This window comes from Callospermophilus lateralis, chromosome 11, assembly GCF_048772815.1.
Source record: "Callospermophilus lateralis isolate mCalLat2 chromosome 11, mCalLat2.hap1, whole genome shotgun sequence".
Lineage (NCBI taxonomy): Eukaryota > Metazoa > Chordata > Mammalia > Rodentia > Sciuridae > Callospermophilus > Callospermophilus lateralis.
This window is the reverse complement of record NC_135315.1, coordinates 70,716,870-70,738,107: the sequence shown is the minus strand read 5'-3', so window position 1 is coordinate 70,738,107 and position 21,238 is coordinate 70,716,870.

The following is a 21,238-nucleotide window of genomic DNA, read 5'->3' as shown; positions in this document are numbered from 1 at the left end:
TGAGAGGTTAGAGATTTTTTAAATGAATTGAGAGATTTTTAAAATAAGAATATTTATTATAACTGAGTTGAAGGTGTTGTCCCCATTACACAGATATAGATAGAATGAACTCCAAAATGAACAGTGGGAGAACCAAATGGAGCACTGTAGCTGTGAGAGTAGGAAGAAAGAATTCCAAGAGGTGTAGAGATTAGGAGTAACCAGAGCTGAGATCTGTCACCCTCCAATCCTGCTCTTCCTTCTCCTCCTTCCTTGCCATATTGGAAACCTAAAGCAATAATAATGCTAGCAGACCACAGGGGACACAGGTGGCTTGGCTTTGGGCAGCAGCTATGCTCACTGCAATGGGGATTGTAGCTACTACAGATGTCCACACTGCCTCCAAGACAGCAGCAGAGTTCCTTGGAGAGGTGACTACATTAGCTTACTGTTTTGATGCAGCAGTGCAAGGGTACAGGGACATAGAGAAAAAATATATATGTATATGACTTATTGGAATAAAAAATGCCAAATGAATAAAGATCCAAATTTTAGGAATTAATAAATATAATTTGTGCCATATAAACATAGATTAAAGATCTCCAAGTAAATGTTTAAGTGATTAATATCAAATAAAACTGGCTTTCTGAGAGTCATCTGTATGTACCAAGGAAAGGATTATTTGTCCAAAGTTCCTGCAGTAATAGCATATAATTAGATGGATAGATATAACAATATATAATATATGGAATGTCTCACAAAATTTACATCCCTTTTTTGTCCAAAATCAATACACTTTGAAAGAAATTCTGTTATTCAAATAGAAAATTCTAACTTGAGACATTTTTTATCTTTCAAAAGAAACAGAGAAAGTAAACCTTCAGGATGAGGAGAAACGGGGTAGGATGTAAATCAAAGTACTTTGACAATTGATGTCTTCAAAACTCCTAAATTATGGTGGAGGCTCAACTGTTGGGAGGAAGAGGCAATATCAAAATCACCTGGTCTCTCTTCTCAAATTATAGGCATTCCGTCGTCATTGTCTACACCCTCCCACATCATTCCTGTAGGAAATTATTATTAATAAAAGTATGTCACTCGTTGCTCAGGTGTTCGAGGGCAGGAGTATCCGTGTTAAGAAACCCCAGTGGATCACATTGCAATTCCAAAGACTGTAATTTGTGGGTTAAGGTCATCCTAAACCTTAGATTCCAAGGCGGTGTTTTTAACCTAGCACTACTGGTACTTAGATTGAATAATTGTTGGTTGTAGGGGGCTGACCTATGTATTGTAAGATATTTGTAGTGTCTCAGTCTTCTTCTACCTGCTAGATGATAATAGGTACACTCACTGCCACTAGGTCAAGATGATAAGAAATGTCTCCAACAACTGCCAATGTCCTAAATAGGATGACGCAGGAGCCAGGTAAAGATCACCTTCTGCTAAGAACCACTATGCCACAGTTATGTGGGACATAAAGAAATGAGGAGTATTAATTTGAATCATGTAAGAGATGTCTTAATGAAATACACATTTGTCATAATTGGAATGCAAGATAAAAATTGGGATGCCATATTGTGTTATTGGGTTGTTTTTTTTTAATTTTTTTTAACCAAGTCTCAGTGTGTTTTTGTCAGTACTAGAGAAAAACAAGCCACCATGGTTACTCTGTGTTTTACTGGATCTTTGAGAGAAAGATGTTATTTCTGGAACATAAAAATACTCTCTACAGAAAAGAGAGGAGTGCCAACATTTTCCTGAAGAACATGCTCTTGTCAATTAAAAATGAAAAGATTTAAAATCCTTTTTCCCAACCAAATGGGTATTGGAAAGTTGTATGTAGCCTTTTGTATGAAAACAGATGCTCTCTTTGCTGACAGACTTGTCATAACAAGGCACTAGGTCACAGTGTTTGCTGTAACTAATTTTACAAGGATTGTCCAGCACCAAGTGTCCCTGTACAGTCTGTATCCTTCGCAAAATTTCTTTATGCTTTTGATTATAAAAATTATTTAAATCCTTTATAAAAAGAAAATTATCTATAGAAAATATAAATATGAAGCAATGCATAAATTCACCAGAAATTAATAAAATAAAATACAAATACCCTTAAGTGTCTAATTTTAACAAGGCATTAGATTGGTAAATGCCATATTTAATTGAAACTAAGGTACCATCAATTACCAGACACAATTATAATATTATGCATCATGGAGAAGGCAAAACCATTGTCAGTTAAAATAGTACATGTCATTGACTATAAGACATTCAAGTTTCGGTGCTGCTCGGAGTGAATAAAAATAAGTGGCTCTAATAGAAAAAACAAGATCTGTACTTACTTCAGGCATAATGGCTCACATCTGCTATCCCAGCAATCCCACTCAGGTGGCTATGGCAGGAGAGTAACAAGTTGGAGACCAGTCTCAGCAATTTAGTTAGGTCCTGAGAAAATTAAGTGAGACCCTGCCTCAAAATAAAAAATAAAACAGCTGGAGATGTGTCTCAGTGGTAAAGCACCCTGAGTTCAATCTCTAGTACCAAAAAAAAAAGAAAGAAAAAAATGTGTACTTCTAAGTCTATATTGTTCAAATGTTATGAAAGGTATGGAAAATAGACATGTTCCTATAATATTTTTGGCAGGTTTTTAGACAGAAATTTGACATACTCTATGACCTAGCAATCCCATATTCAGAAATTTATTCTAAGAAAATATAAACATAAGAGCATAAAGAAATAAAAGAAAAATAAAGTGAAGCATTATATACAATTATGTCTTTTTTGTTAAATTGGAAACAGGGACTGTGGGTGTATTTTAGTATGTGCTTAGAAAGTATAAGGCCCAGGTTCAATTTCACTGTTTCAAAGTTCAGTCACAGGTGATCCAACATTGTTAATCCAGCTTTTAACATGCCTTCACTGGTTCCCAAATTACACCTAGAACATATTCTATCGAGATCACCTAGAATGTATTTTAATTCCAAAGCTCACTTCAAAGCTGCTAGATCAATGAAAGGCCCATAATCACTTTTTATAGCAAGCTAAGCTGCCAAGCATAAACTATTAAAGTGACTCAAACTTTCATATGAATATTACACATTTATCATGGCTTTTATACATAAGTTATATACACATGCCCATACATATACACCATGAACATTTTATATGCACACAGTTATAACTGTTATATTTTTACCTGTATATCATAATTATGATAACAGGTATAGAAAAGATACACTAATTGCATTATTTAAAGCAGAAGTATAGAACTTGTACATTCCCTATTTCTCAACAAATCAAAATATTATTCAAAAATACAATATGTCAGGAAAAGTGGGATTAATACTTTAAGTAGCAATATTTGTATCTTATTTTGCACTACTCTGGGCACCCTAACAATGGGCCAGAAAAAGGTGAAGGTAATGTAATATGTAGCCAGAGTTTATCATTTGAGTGTCCTTATGTCTACCGTTCAGTTAGAATATAATTAAAACATCATACAGCAATACTTCTGAGAATAATCATAATATACTGAAATGTATACATGTTATGTTTCAACCAACCCATTTTCCTCTTTAAAATGCTGTTGGATAAGCCTCACCAAGCCCTTCATACTTCTCTCTGAAAAGCATTACATCAGTTATGTAACAGCCCCTAAAATCTATAGCTGAGCTTTTTGTGTATCAAATTGTAAGGATCATTGAAAATTAGAGAAATGCAGTGAGTGGCTGTAAATTGCACATTTAAAAAAAAAGAAAACCTGTTTTTAAAAGTATTTTGAGTCCAATAGCTCCCTTTAATGCCTCTGGACAGTATTTTCAGAACTCATTTGTTTGAGGGGTTTTTAATCTGAAGACATTGAAAAGTTACACCCGCTGTGCTGTCAATCATGCCAGGAGGAAAAATAGTGGCATGATTTGTTATCTGTTATTCCCCTTGCTGTGGTGACTGTCTCCTGGTGCCAGCTCTGTCCTTAAGGCCATCACTTATAGGGACCACTGTCTGTCAAAACCACAGCCAACTTTAAGGGCTGCCTTTGTTGGAGCAGACAAATGAGTGTGACCTTTAACAATAAAATAGGCACCTACTGAGAAAGATGAAACAGCAGTTGAAATTAAGAACACCATATAGCCATTTCAAACACTTGAGAAAAGTTAGAAGTTGAGCTAAAACTTAATTATAAGAGTAAATGTGGGTAGACATTGTCAATAATGAAACAAACATGGTCAGAAGTATCGATTCCCAGCCTGAACTAAAACTTCAACCAGGAATCCTCCTACCTTTCATTAATAATGAATGGTATTGATGGGGTTTATTTAAAAAGGGGTAGGGGGTTAAATTATGGTAGCTAAAGGTTTATCAAGTGGTGATATTTTTTTCAGTGAATGCAGAGATATACAATTTGTTCATGAATATTCTAGAAGGGCAAAGGAAAAAATTAGACCCTGCTAAACCTTTGATTTACACTAATAGGTACTTCAAACGATTTGCAGCAAAGTGCCTCCACCTGGGTAGGTATTGGCTGTGAACTGCCCATTGATATTTTGTAGTGTTTCAAAGCTTCATGTAAGCATTCCAGGCATTGCATTGTTAAGACCGCAGCACAGTTTGTGGTTTGAAAGGCTCTTGTAACCCAACCTGGCAAGTTGTCAGTGGAGACTACATTTTACAGAGAACACAAATCAATCTTATTGAGCACTTTTCAAGTAATATAATATTCTGCCTGTGACAATAATGAAATTAGTCTATGGATTTTTAAAAAATATTGAAATGCCACTTAAATATTTAATGAAATACAGAACTTTATAGAAATGTCTGTATTTGTGTTTATAAAAGCATATTCATTGATATTTAAAAGGGAATTGAGAGTAATTCCAGAAATTTTCTGTTACTCAAAATTAGTATTATTTTTAACATGCCTGAGATTGTTGAAGAATTAATGGTTCTCCCAACTACAATCCGGTCAGCTCTTTGTGGAAGGTATTCAGGTTGCTTACCTAAGTTTCCAGTTCTCTTTTGAATTGTGGTGGGTGTGGTAAGGGTGGTCATTGAACTTCTACACCTCCATGATATCCTTTGGCTGATAAAATGTGTGAAAGCGGTATGTCATTTTCAGATAAATATTTATATTGATTTATATAAGACATCAAACTGCTTCTTCCCTTGCCGTGAATATAAGGGAGAAAACTGTGTGTTGAGATTTTGGGAGACTTGCATCATTAAAAATGTAAGACAGGTGTCTACAAGGTCACCAAGTCTTTTGTGAAGAAGAAAAATAATAATGTTCAAATACACTTGGATTTTGGAGTTGTTTGTTACTACAGCATAACCTTGCTTATCCTGACTAATGAATTCTGTGTGTTTCTTCAAATTTTTAAGTCCCTCAAAGGCAATGTTACCATGACTTCTTTTGTGTGACCAATTCTTACATGAATATATTTATATATAATTATGTTAGCATGAAATATTTTAAATCCTGTCTATAGTTTTTTTTCTACATTCTCTGAAATACCATCACCTATGTCTGTACTTTATGAGTTTAACTTGAGTCGGTTTGCACTGTAACTCTTCTAGCCCAAATACAGTCAACATTTTTCAAAAAGGAAAGGATCTAAGGTCTGAGTTCTAATCCTAGAATTGGTTTCACCTGAAATAAGTCCAGGGCTAACAAAATAACCTCCAGTTCAGAGGTATACATCATCAAAAGTACATAGAATTTTTTTTATAATCAAGAGCTTACAATGATGTAAAGGCCCAGGTTTTTAATAGATGTGGAGTTTCAATTGTAACCACACTCTGAAGTGGTTATCTTTTCAGCGTAGGGTTAAAAAGCTTTGACAAAGCACAGCGGGGGACATTGGATTGCCCTCACCTGCATTGTACCTAGCTTGGGATGAATAAATACAGTCTCATTCTCTAATGTTCCCGACTGCCTCTAGGAACACTAAATTTTAAGAGAGAAAAACATGAATCCTGTATTTCAAGAGAGGTGGAACAAAGCCATTGTTAACTCCCCTTAAAAAGGCTATTCCGTGGCCAGTTCAGATTGCCCCTGAGACACCTAAAGCTGCATTAAGTACTTGTGAAAGTGAAAATCCACTGGGAACCCAAATCCAGTGTTTAAACCTCAGCATGAATAGTGGAGTTCCTAGCAGGGTGCACTTTTACATGTCTTTATAAGCACATTCAGACTTACTGTATGCTACACTATTTCTATTAACCAATGGCTGACCATAGTCTCCAATAAAGTAAGCAATGCAAGTACCAGATATCATATAACCTCTATGAAACTACAAGAAAGAAGCTGAAAACACTTGAAAATACATGCATTATATACCATTTAGATAGTGTTTGAACAATAAAATATAAAATATTTAAGCTCTTAAAAATCTCTAGGTCCTGCCTCCCTAGGAAATATGTCATAACATAAATTCTCAAATTTATTTAAAAACGTATCAATACTACCTTCTGATTATATCATTTATATTTTAATTAGTACTTTCCTTATTTATGTACTTCATCAATATACTGTTTAATAGTTCTGTATACAATGTATAAGCAACAACTTGGCAGCATAAAATAATTCAGAATTTACTGGGTATGAGATACATGAAATTTGTGAACTTTGCAACTTTAAATTAATACTTTAAATGCCCATATATTTATTTGCTTTAAAAATACATGTCTAAATATAACCAAATATCAAAGATTTGAATTATTTGCCCTAAAAAGTACAGACTCAACCATTCTTCTTATTATGCTCCTTGTCCATATTTTAAGCTCGTATTTGCATGACTTAACAACTATTTTACTAGCAACAATTGAGAAATCTGCATTTCATCCTATATTGCTTAGCAAATGTGTTTTCTGCTTTAAAGTCAGTTTTCAAACACAGCATCTTGATTGCTATTTGACAGCAGAAGGTCAAGCATGAGATATTTTAGATCCTATTAAAATTTTTCAGGTCAAGCAAAGGTGATGAAAAATAACCACTACAGGATTTTTATTGTATGTGATGGGACCACAAATAAACTTTGCATCCCTACTCCCAATGTGTGCAGACTTGACTGAAAGCTAAAGGGTGAGCTTATCTATTGATTTTCACATGTAAGCTAAGAGGTAAAATAACCCCAGCTCAGCAAAGGTGCCAGTGCAGAGGATGATTTCACAGCTTTTATCTTCTGAAAATAAAATCAGCTAAATCTTTGTCATTAGAGTGGAGTTGTTAATAGGAGAATGGAACAACTGGAAGTGCCCAATGCAGGGTCCCCAGTTTCATAAGCACTCGGCTCTGCCATTGCTCCTTAGGCTTCAATATTTCCAATATCCAAATGTGAGCTTCCTGTTTCATCATTGTCTTTCAAGCATGTTGCTGTATTTTCTATTAGTAGCATCATTTACAAACTTTGGTAAATGATTTCCAAATGCATTGTTTGTATGACACACACACACACACACACACACACACACACACACACACATATATATATATATATATATATATATATATATATAATCCCTTTGACATGTCTACACACACATATACATATATAAGATCTATAAGAATTTTTTGAATGGAAATATTTTAAACCCTATGTTTGAGAGGTAAGTTCTATGAATCTCCCTTTTCATATGGAGCCCTTAAAAAGACAAGGTTTTGTTCTATTTTTAAGTGTACTATCAAGCATAATACCTCCATTTGTATAAAAACAAATAATTAGGATGATTTTTCCACAAGTGTCAGAAATAGTTCTAGTGGATTTGCCCTCGCCCTAGAGCATCTCTCCCCCTGCCTTTTCTGTGAGGTTATTTATTTCTTTCTTCATTTTACAGAAGTTCTCTCACAAATTAAACATTTTGTGTCACATACTTCAAAGATGATGAATGATGAATTGGGGAAATATTCTGAAACAATTTAAATTAAATAATGTGAGATCACTAAGTAAACAAAAAGATCCTCTAACAAATGATTTTGAATTTTTAAGGTATTTCAAAGTTAAAATCTTTCCATCTCTAAGTCACAGTGTTTTCTTAAAAAAAACCTGCCAGAGCATACCTGTTATCCCAACAGCTTGACGGCTGAGGCAGAAGGATGACCAGTTCAAAGCCAGCCTCATAAAAGCAAGGCACTATTTTGTACTTTATTTAGAGACAATGAAACCCTATCTCTAAATGAAATACAAAATAGGGCTGAGGATGTGGCTCAGTGGTCGAGTACTCCTGAGTTCAACCCCATCCTCCGCCCCCCAAAAACTATGCAGGTACGTGTGTGGGTTTGTGTGCATTTGTATGTGTGAATTTAATGCTTAACCTTGAGATGCCCAAGATAGGATTTCTTATGGAAATTTCCTTAAGAAGCTATTTACTTTTGTAACTTTATATTTCACATTCCTATGTTTCTCTTTCTTAGCAACCACCTCCCCAATACCATTCCCTTCTCTTCTTATGCTGCCCTACTCTCAAATTAATGCTCCACGATTGCTACAGAAAGGTGATTACTATAAAGTTAGATGTGAAGATCCATGCTAAAAAGAATGGATGATCCTATTTAAAGCGTAACTCAGGAAAACAAGTTACATGGCGCAAATAGAAATAAAAAGAATTTTCAAAGAAATAACATGAAGCCAGGATACAGAAGCCCTACAGGTAGACAAAAAGGATGTCAAATGCTCACTGTTATCGGGATCCCCTGTGTCCTTTCTTTTACTTCTTAGGCTTCAATATTTCAATATTTTTCTTCTTAGCCCTTCCAAAACCATAAGCCAATTTTTGTTTCTCCCAGAGCTGATCAGAGGTGTTTTTGCACATAACCAAGACACAATTCAGACAGGACCCTTGTTGGGGCGCCCTGATGGAATTGAGGGTAGATTCTACATGAGTCGCATGACAAAATCCTGTTCTCCCATGTCAGGGAGTAGCACCTGATTTGACTTTGAGATCTGAGGTGCAGACAGCCATCCTACTAATCCCATGATCCTGGACAAGAAGTCAACTTCCGATGCTTATAGAGTGGGTGATTCTAAAATAACTGCAAGCTCTAAAACTCTGATCTTATCCAATAGTCAGTACTTAAGGAATCATGGATTGTCATAGCTCAAAGGAACCAAAAAAAAAAAATGTTCTAATTTGTTATACTTGACAGTAGAATGCATTTTGACACATTGTACACAGATGGAGCACAACTTCTCCTTCCTCTGGCTGAATATGGTGCAGAGTCACACTGGTAGTGTAATCATCCATGTATGTGGGTAATAATGTCCATCTCATTCCAACATCCTTCCTATCCTCACACCACCTCCCCACCCATTGATCCCCTCTGCACAATCCAAAGTTCCTTCATTCTCCCCCTGCCCATTATGGATCACCATGTGCTTATCAAAGAAAACATTTGGCCTTTGGTTTTTTGGGATTGGCTTATTTCATTTAGCATGATATTCCCCAGCTCCACCTATTTTCCTGCAATACCATAATTTTATTCTTCTTTAATGCTGAGTAATAGTCCATTGTGTATATTTACCAGGTTTTCTTTATCCATTCATCTGTTGAAGGGCATCTAGGTTGGTTCCATTGTTTAGCTATTGTGAATTGAGCTGCTGTAAACACTTTTGTTGGCTGTGTCACTGCAGTATGCTGATTTTAAGTCCTTTGGGTATAAACCGAAGAGTGGGATAGTGCACCATGATCAGATACGTTCATCCCAGGGATGCAAGGTAGATTCGACATATGGAAATCAATAAACATAATTCATCATATTAATAGACTTAAAGACAAGAATCAAATGATCATTTAAATAGATGCAGAAAAAGCATGTGACAAAATACAGAACCTCTTCGTGTTAAAAAAAAAAAACAAAACTAGAAACATATCTCAACATTGTAAAAGCTAAGCCCAAGGCCACATCATTCAGGCACACTTTTAAACCCTGTTTTAAACCCTGTTTTAGTCAGCACTTTCATCACAATGACCAAAAAAGCTAAAAAGAAAAATTTTAGAGGAGGAAAAGTTTATTTGGGGTTCATGGTTCAGAGCCTCAGTCCATAGATGGCCAAGTCCATTCTTAGGGGCCCAATGGAAAGCAGAACATCATGGTAGAGGAGTGTGGTGGAGGAAAGTGGCTCAAAACAAGACCCCCAAGAAGCACAGGGAGGAAAAACTGTGCTAAACAAGGACAAAATATATGCCCTAAAGGCATACCCCCCGAGACCCACCTTTCCTAGCCACACATACCTGCTTGCAATATGGCCCAGTTAATCCCAATCAGGGAATTAATACACTAATCATGTGAGGGCTCTTATAACCCAATCATTACACCTCTAAACCTATATCACACATGAGATTTTGGGAGACACCTAATATATAAACCATAACAAAACCTTTAACATTTAACTGAAATGTCCAGACGAAAAGTTCAGGAGACCTAATGGGGCCATCACCATGACCAGCAGATAATACAGAACTCGGTCTCTCTCACACTAGATTAAATGGGTCACAGAATCAGACAAATGATTCAACATTGTTTTTAAAAAAATACATTGTTCTATGTGATATGAAAATACTGATGAGGGTAGAAACCACTGCCGGGTTTCTGTTCTCGAGACTAAAAGGCTCGGGGGTCACTCTAGTTAAACTGGGATAACTGGGCTGCATGAAATAACCACACAAGAGACCCCTTTTTCTTTGGGGTCGCTGTGACGGCTCCTCTGACCTTAACTGTCGAGAGAGAGAGAGAGAGAGAGAGAGAGAGAGAGAGAGCACCATGCACTGATCCCTTTTATTGAGGAGAAGCTATTCAAAGGAGGCAAGGGGTCAGGTTTCAGGGGCCTGAGTCTATTTTCATGATGTCCACTGTCATCAAGTTGACTGACACCTGGGTTGGCCACACCCAAGGGCACAGTAAGAGGAGGGGACACACACAAGGCACTTCCATGGAAAATTCTATCCTAAACAGGGCAAGGTGTTATATTACAAAGGAACAGGTGAGCATAGCTTCACCCATGGGGCTGTAGCAAGACACACCCATTTCTGTGACTGAGAACCTCAGCACCCAGCTGCGGAGTGTAACTCAGTCACCCTTAAGGTTGGCCTCCCACAAACCACAGTTGGTATTTTTAATGTAGACAGAAGCACAGAACTCCTATGTACTACTAGTCTTAGGAAGTATCTTAAAGAAGTGTTTGATGTCCTTTATCCAACTCTTTCCAGTTTTTACCTAGAAGCTACAACAAGCAGCAAATGATATCATTCTCCTTCCCTTTGGACATCTTTCACAAATTCTAACTCCTAAATTTAAGCCTAGCCTTAGTTTTAAAGAAAACTATTACAGAATTGGTTTTAAAAATACAGACAAATGACAGAAAGGGGTCATGAACCACAGCTTAATATTTAAATCACAGCCTCAAAGGATTGTACATGCTTCTTGAGTTGAAACACCAAAAATTTTGGTTTGGAATTTGGAAAAATAATAAAACCCTTCCAGTCCCAAAATTAACTTTTGCATCCTACCATGAATGAACATGTGCTATTAACTTCCCAGTGAGAAAGTATTAATGACTTAGACTCAGGTTCAATATGGAAAAAGAATCTAGTTGCTATTGTTCAAAAAGCCTGGTGAACTAGCTAGAAATTTGCATTCAGCTGACACACTACAGAATTGTTTTGTTTTAGTGTACTTGATGAATCTTGCTTAATTATACACAGGACTTGAATAAGTACTTTGAGAACAGTAATTTAATAATTTGGGGGAAGGGAATGAGTCATAACATTGAGAAACTGATGAAATACACATTCACCTACACATTAGTTTATCCTTTTCTGAAAATCATTGATTAACTACACTTTAGTGAAAAAAAAAAGTTTCCTAATCTGCCTCCAGCCCTTTAGAGACTTATATGCATTTATAGAAATCTATGAAACAATCAATTTAAGATGTTTATACAGAGTTTACATATAGCATTTAAATAAGTGTAATTTATATTATTATCATTAATATATTTTATATTTCTCCTTTTCTTTTTTTGGTGGTGCTGGGTAGTGAACCCAGGGACCTTGTGCATGTGAGACACGCACTCTACCAATTGAGCTATATTCCCCCAAATCAATATATTTTCTTTTTAAGGATAGAGGAAAATTATTCCAAATCAAATACAGAAAATTTATTATAATACTTAAATATATACATATATATGTATGCACATACACATAAAAATATGTTAAAAGAGTAAACACATTATTGTTTTTTAAACCAAATACCCATTAATAGTAAAGATAGAAACAGCATTTATTGAGTTTTTAAGGTATACCAGACTTCATCCTCACAACCACCTCACAGAAACATAGTACAAATATTTCCATTAGGCAGTGAGTGAAGTAAAGATTAGAGAACTTAAGCAATTTTCCCAAAGTAACCCTGTTGGAACATGGGGAGCATGGTATGGGATTCTAGAGCCTATGTTGTTACTAAGCCATATGTATGTTTCAGTTGCCTCCTTTAAGAATAAGACTCCATAGGACCTGTGTTATAGCCCAGGACTTTGTCCGTTATCACAGCCCCTGTATTGTTCTTAATAAAAGAAGAGAAATAATACAGTCATGAGAGTCCTACTGTGCTGACATCTGGGAGATCTTCAAACGCTAGTTACCTCCCATGTGGCTTAAAATTATAATGTGAAAAACTACACAAAAACTTCAAATTTAGGGTTGTGTTTCAAAAATATCCCTACCAATAACATAAAGATCTGTATTGGCTATATATCATTATCTCAGCATTTTGCAAAATGGTAAATGCTAAAGGAAAAACAATGCCAAAACAAACAAACAACAACAACAAAAAAAAAAAACAAGTACACCATTGTCACAACTCTCAAAGATATTTGGTCTACACAGGTTTCCAAAAGTCTACTGATAATATATACTGGAGATCCAGATTAAAATGTGCACAAATCAAAAATTAAATTCATTATGCAAAATATTTTTTCCAAGATGTTTCCTAGTTATCTTACCAAAGCTCTTAAAATAGCACCACGTTCATATATGAAGATTCAGTCTTGAAGTGATCTGCAGCTCTGATCTTCCTGCATCACATGGGGAAAGGCTATCTGACTCCTGAGAGATTCCATTTTCCTCTTGCAAAACTGACCAAAAAAAAAAAAAAAAAACAATCACAATGTTTAGTTAGAATTTATGAGTGATACAGCACATACACCTCTTAACTGAGAGTTTGGAACATAGTAAATTCTCAATAAAATGCAACCATTTTTATTACTACTAATTCATCGTCAAAGATTCTGAAAGCTAATCTTTCTCTTTCTTGCCATTGGTACCCCCAGGAATGGTTTACATGGGCTAGAATTGCACACAACCCCACCAACTTGATCTGTCATTGGTTTGCCGCCCCTTCAGGATTTTCTTCCCTGCCTCTAGTATAGCTCCCATATCAATCACCATCACATTGCAAGAGAATGTTCTGAGTTTCACTATCTTCATTGAAACAGGATAAATGTTGGGCAAATAAGAATAGAGAGGGTAGGAAAGTGAATCCCAGGAAGAAGAATAAGTTCTAAAGCAGCCCTCAAGGTCCATCATTTTGTTCTTAGTGGCCAATATAATTGCTGCTCCTAATGACAACTGGTGTATTTGGCAATCTTGAAAGTGTCCAAAGGAACTGTGTGATAAAGGTTTGGTCCCCAGGGTGGTGCTTTTAAGAGATGGTAGAACTTTCAGAGATGGAGCCTAGTGGAAGTTCCTTGGATCATTGGGGATGCGTCCCTGAGGGGACTGGGGGACTCCCATCCCATCTTTTCTCTTTCTCTTTTGTTTCCTGGCCAGGAGCTGAGAGGTTCTGCTCTACTCTATACTCCCACTCACCACACACCAAAAACATTGGAGCCAACAAATCATGGACAAAAATATCCAAAACTGTGAGCCAAAAATAAACATTGTTCTCTGTAAAAGCATCTCAGGTATTTCTTTATAGTGATGAAAAGCCACTCACACAACACCTAAACAGTGCATAACCTGGGGCTTGCCTTCAAATTGTCCTTGTGAAGGAGAAGATGTCAGGTTCACTGACCTAATTGAACTAGGCTACAGTTTTATTCCAAGTATGTGCCTATTGTCATTAGTTAATTTATTCAGGAAGCTACTTATTTATGAGTTCATCCATGCATTTATTGAGCATCTTCCCAGTGCTAAGGGTCAAGGACAGGGTCTGAGAATCTCATTATGTAAGTGGACAGACAGTCATCTAAACAATTAAGGTAACACAGTGGGACAGTGCAAGAAAAACATGTAGCAGCAACAATGAAGAAGAAACAATGATCATGAGGTTTTGGGGTGGAGAGTCTTGAAAATCTTTATTAAAGAGTTGGAAACTTTTAAGCTGAGTGTTCAAAATAAATCCAGTGTTCAACCAATGTGTACAATGCTCCCTGACCCCTGAAAACCCTTCCAAACTTCTCTGTGCTTAGTTAGCCAAAAACATATGAAAACAATTTGTGTTTGTTCAATGTGCAAAAGAAATAAATGAATTAATTGGGTTTACATTGAATTTGTGTGGCAAGTAGAAAGTTTTTTTTTTTTAATAAATTGAATAAACACAGTAGAAATCAGTGTTCATGGTAAATCATTGAGATGATGGAAATATTCCAACCCTACCCCTCTTTCTCTGAAGCGTCTGCAGAGACACCATTCAATAACACTCTGGAAATTACCATGAATAAGACTAGTTACTTCTTCAGTACACAAGCCCTGGATTCAGTGTTTTGCATATATTAACAACAATTCCGAATAGGTATTGATCACTCCACTTTACATTTAGTGAAGAAATTGCAGTTCAGTGACATACCCAGGTCACAGTTAGGGACTAAGCAAGGGCTGATTATCCCACTGAGTCAACTTCTTTTTTTCTCATGCCACAGAGAGGGATCTCTATTTTTTTCTCAACAAGGTGTTAAAGATGAAACATGCATTACCCCTCAACAAATGTAATAGAAAGTCAGAGCCAATGTCACTGAGTTTTGATAAATGTGTATTATCTCTAGTAGAAAATGGTCAATCGTCCTCATCTAAATTAAAAGCATGAAAATAAGCTTATGTTTCAGCAAGATACATAGCTCTTTTCTCTTCCCCTCCCTGAAATAAAATTAAGGCTGTGATTTACTACATTTAAGACAATCTTTGTTTTTCATTAGAAAACAAATAAGAAACTGCACCCAATTCTGATTTCATACCATCAGCATCGTGCCTTTATCTACAAAATTCACACAGGAAAATAGTAAGGTGAGACTTCCTCCAGAAAAGCAAGTTAATGAGTAATGGTTTATCCCCCATTCCATCAAAGGAGGGAATGGGATCTCCTCCTGACCAGAAGACTCTATCAGCCTAGGAGTGATTTGTCCAACTTCGAATAAAAAAATGGCAGATGATTAGGAAGTTGAGCAGGTAGGATAGTGAAGTGCTTAATCAGTGGCTGAGCAATCAATAAACACAAATAGGTCAAATCAGTTGAATTGAATTAAATTGACCTTATATCTTGGGAGAAAAGCCTAAGAACAGAGAAAAAGAAAGCAGGTCAGGGTTGACTGCTCTTGTAACAACTGAAAAAGTTTGGGATTTGAAGAGTTTTAGATTATAGTTTATTAAATCCTGGTTTGAAATGTGAGCATCCTCCATAGGACGAGGCTTCAAACAGAAAGAAAAAGCAGTATTGTCTAAACAAGTCTAATAATTGCTCGTATGGAGAGATCTGTATGTACTCTTTTTCCCTATTTCTCAGCTTCCCTTTCACTTTTGGCTACTTTTCTCAGGTGATAAACATAGGCGAGTCACTGTCACTGTTGTTGAATTTTATTATCTCCTTTTTCAAATTGTCTTTCTTCTTACTCTCTTGTCTTAGGGTTTAAATATGAGATGTCCCCAAAAACCTGTTCAGAGGTGAAAGAATTAGATTGTGAGAACTTTAACCAATGAATTTATTTCTTGAATGGGTGGTAACCCTAGGCAGGTAGGTTTGGCTGGAGGAAGTAGGCTACTGGGAGTGTGGCTTTGAGGTTTATATTTTGTCCCTAGTGAATAGAGCTCACTGTCTACTTTCTGCTGCCATGTCCTAAGATGCTTTTCCTCTACCATACTCTTCTGCCATGATATTCTACCTCATCTTGTGTCCAGAGCTATGAAGTTGGATGACCATGGACTGAACTTCTGACACATGAGCCATAATAAACTTTTTTTCCTCAAAACTTTCTTTTTCTGGTCTTTTGGTCACAGTGATAAAACAAAAATCTGATTGAAACAATATATTTCAGTAGAGATTGAGAAGATGGCAGAATAGAGGGTCTTTTCCCTGGTGGATCTGTGGCATAAACCAAGAAAAGCAGACAGGCAGATTTTCAGTAAGTTGGGTGAATGGTCAAGAATTAGGGGGGACTTTACTGGAATTTGATACTAGACACTCAAAACAGATAGAGGACTCAGGAAATCTTGTATAATAAAATAAGGGGGAAAGATCCTCAGACCCACAGCCAGGAGAGCAACTGGAAGCACAAACCAGAACAGGTCCTACGTGAACTCGGTGAAGCAATAAAGGAATTAAAGGAATCCCCATTTTCAGGAAGACTTAGGCATATTGGGGTATGGAGAGTTTAAATAGCAGAGACACTGCTTAAAAAAACAGTAAGCTGTGCTACACAGTATCACAGATCACAGTATCTGTGTATGGGAGGGAAATCCCCATCTCTCTCTACTGCATGCATGAAGAACAGCAGAAGGAACCATTTTGCTGCAAGTTACAGGGACGGCAGCTGGGGAAGCCAATTACTGGCAAACCTTAGTCTGGTCTGAAAAATGAGCTGGGCAGACATGTGCTGCATAACAGAGTGTGTGCCTGCTGTGTGACAGATAGTGTTCCTGGATAACCAGAAGAAAATCAAGCTTGGAGAGAAGTTTACACAAGGGAATACTGGTCGCAGAAACCCACCTGGCTTCCCTGCCCCGCTTCAATCTGGTTGCTTACAGGATCAGCTGGGAGAGAAGCTCCTGACAGGTGATTTGAAAGGTGGGGGCAGGAGAGATCAGGTTTGGAGACTGAATCAGAGAACAGGAATTGTGGGATCTACAGGCAAAAGTAGTGGGCTAAGAACAGGCTCTTACAATATACCAGTGGAAACCAAAGGAGATACCTGGGTGCATTCTTCCAACATGGACCAGCAATTGCTGGGCCTTGGAGATGCACTGACATAATCTCCATATCAATTGGCACCCAATGAAGAGATTGGAGAATACCTAATCCTACACCCCACCTCCAGGAGAACCTCCTCCAGGACTAACCTTGTCACCCTATCAACCCCACCCATCCTGAGGGTGGAGCTAACATTATACCAGACAACACCATCTAACTGCTAAGAAGGAAAGCTGAGAAATTTTTGAACTCCAATGGAAACAATTGTTCAATTGTTTTATTGAGAACTTTCCATCATTTTCTTCTTCTTTTTGTTTTCTTCTCTCACATTTCTACCATTTTTGAAACCAAGTATTTTTCATGTATCAGTTCATTGAGGACTGGAATGTCTGAATAGTATATCACAGTTTTGTCATATATTCTTTCACTTTTACTTTATATATACTTTATATATGTACATATGTATGTATTTATATATAATTTATTATGATATATAAGTAGTACTGATACTTTATACTTTGCTTACTTTATACTTTACATATATATATATATATATATATATATATGTGTGTGTGTGTGTGTGTGTATACACACACACACACACACTTTTTTTAACTTTTAATGGTTTTTCTTTCACTTATCTGTTTCCCTGGATTCTCTTTCTCTTTCCTCCTGATAATAGCCAACCTACATTAATTCCTCTTTCACTCATCCTAGAATATTTAACTTCTCTCTTTTCTCCTCCTTAGTCATAAACATCACATCCTGCACCACTTCTGTTCTCTCTTTTCTCACCATTTGAAATTGTAAGCTCTTTTGCAAACTTACTGTTTATATTGTAGAAAATAATTTTGAAAACATTTCACTTTAATACAACAAAATTGTAGATACCTTACTAGGAGCTATTTGATTTAAGGCAGTATATTGTTTGCTGTTATTATTTTTGTCTTTCCCTTAAAGGTAAGTTACTAGGAACTTTCAGGAACATTGTAAGTCTACATGGTAAAAACTATACTGCCTCAGATCCATACTGCTAGATGGGCAGACACACAAAAAACATGAAAAAACAAGGGGACAAAGCTCCCTCAAACAAACCAAGATGCTCTAATAATAGAATCAATTGACAACACACTAGAAGAAATATCAGAAAAGAAGCTTAGAAGGTACATAGTTAAACTGATCTGTGACATAGGATGATATGAGAAGTGAAATCAGAGATAAATTTCATGAGGTAAAATATCACTTAAATAAAGAGATAGAAATTCTGAAAATAAATCAAGCAAAAATCTCAGAATTAAAAATCAATAAACTAATTTAAAAATTCAATGTATAGCATCACCAACAGACTAGACCACTTGGGAGACAAAACTTCAGGCAAAGAAGACATAATATATAATCTTGAAAATAAAGTTGACCACACAGAGAAGATGGTAAAAAACATAAACATAACTTCCAAGATTATGGGATAATATGAAAAGACCAAATTTAAGACTTATTGGAATAGATGAAGGTTTGGAGATACAAACCAAAGGAATGCACAGTCTTTTCAGTGAAATAATATCAGAAAATTTCCAAAGCCTAAAAAATGAAGTGTAAAATCAAATACAAAAGACTTACAGGACCCCAAATGTACAAAATTATAGCAGACCCACACTAATGCACATTATGATGAAAATGCCTAACATACAGAATAAAGATATAATTTTAAAGGCAGTGAGAGAACATTATAAGATTATGTATAGGGGAAACCAACTTGGAATTTAGCTGATTTCTCAACCCAAACCTCCTCAAAGCTAGGAGGTCCTGGAGTAAACTATGTCAAGCTCTAAAAGAAAATGGATGCCAAAAAAGAACTCTATAATCAGTGAAATTAAGCTTTAAATTTGAATATGAAATAAAAACTTTCCATGATAAAGAAAAGTTGAAAGAATTCACAACTACAAAGAAAGCCTGCACTACAGAATATTCTCAACAAAATATTCCATGAAGATGGAATGAGAGAGAGAGAGAGAGACAGAGAGAGAGAGAGAGAGAGAGAGAGAGAGAGAGAGAGAGAGAGAGACTACACCAGCAAAGGGAGGAACTATGCTAAAGAAATAGCAATCCGGGCTGGGGATGTGGCTCAGGCGGTAGCGCGCTCGCCTGGCATGCGTGCGGCCCAGGTTCGATCCTCAGTACCACATACAAACAAAGATGTTGTATCCGCCGATAACTAAAAAATAAATATTAAAAATTCTCTCTCTCTCTCTCTCCTCTCTCACTCTCTCTTTAAAAAAAAAAAGAAAAAAAGAAATAGCAATCCAAGGAGAACTAATTCAAATTTTAAAAAACTAGAAATAAACAAAATTAATGGAAATACAAATCATATTGTAATAATAACCTTGAATATTAATGGCCAAAACTCATCAATCAAAAGACATAGACTGGCAGATTGGATTAAAATACAAGACCCAACAATATGCTATCTCCAAGAGACCTCATGGGCAAAGACATTCACAGACTGTAGATGAAAGGATTGGAAAAAACATACCACTCACATGGATCATGTAAACAAACAGGAGTTTCTATCCTCATATCAAATAAAGTGGACCTCAAACCAAAGTTAATCGGGAGAGACAAAGAATGGACATTTCGTACTGCTTCAGGGAATTATACATCATCAACAAGACATAACAATCGTAAAAATTTATGCCCCAAACAATGGAGCATCTACTTACATCAGACAAACTCTTCTTAATTTCAAGAATCAAATAATCCACAAAACAATAATATTGGATGTCTGTAACACACCTCCATTGCTACTGGATAGAATTTCCAAACAAAAGTTGAACAAAGAAACTATAGAACTAAATAATGCAATCAATCATTTAGACTTAACATATATAGAGAGTATTCCATCCATCAACTAGCAAATACTCTTTCTTCTCAGCAGCACAGAGGCTCTAAAAAAGACCATATCTTATGCTACAAAGCAAACTCTTCACAAGGAGAGAGAGAGAGAGAGAGAGAGAGAGAGAGAGAGAGAGAGAGATAAATACCTTACATTCTATCAGATCATAATGGAATGAAATAAGAAATCAATGATAAAATTTAAAGTAGAAGCTACTCTAACACCTGGAGCCTAAACAATATGCTACTGAATAATGAATGGTTAGGAGAAGAAATTTAAAAAATACTTAGAGGTAAAAGAGAATAATAACAAAACATCAAAATCTCTGAGACACTATGAAGGTAGTAAGATGAAAGTTCATTGCATTGACCTCATTCATTAAAAGGACAGAAAGTCAATGAATAAAGACCTAACATTACATCTCAAAAGCCTAACAAAAGAGGAACAAATTGAAGTCAAAAGCAAGAGAAGATAGGAAATAATTAAAACCAGAGCTGAAATCAAAATAACAACAACAACAATAAAAAATCCAAAAATTCAACAAAACAAAAAGTTGGTTCTTTGAAAAAATACATAAAATTGATGAACCATTAGCCAAATAAAGAGAGAAAAAAAATCAAATGACCAAAATTCATGATGAAAAAGGAAATATCATGACAGACACTACTGAAATACAGAAGACAATCAGGAACTATTTTGAAAATTTATACTCCAATAAAATAGAAAACCTTGAAGAAATCAACAAATTTTTAGAGACATGCAACCTACCCAAACCGAATCAGTAGGACATATACAATTTAAACAGATCAGTTACAAGCAATGAAATAGAAGACATCATCAACAACCTGCCAAATAAGAAAAGCCCAGGACCAGATGGATTCTCAGCTGAGATCTCCAACACCTTCAAAGAAGAATTAACACCAATACTCCTCAAGTTATTTTATGAAATAGAAAAGGAGGGAATATTTCCACACTCATTCTATGAAGCTAGTGTCACCCTGATACTAAAACCAGAAAAAGATACATAAAGGAAAGAAAATTTCAGAACAAAGTCCCTGATGAACATAGATGCAAAAATTCTCAATAAAAGTCTGTAAAATCACATGCAAAAACATTGAAAAGATAGTGCACCACAATCAAGGGCATTCATCCCAGGAATGTTAGGTTGGTTCGACATATGGAAATCAATAAATATAATT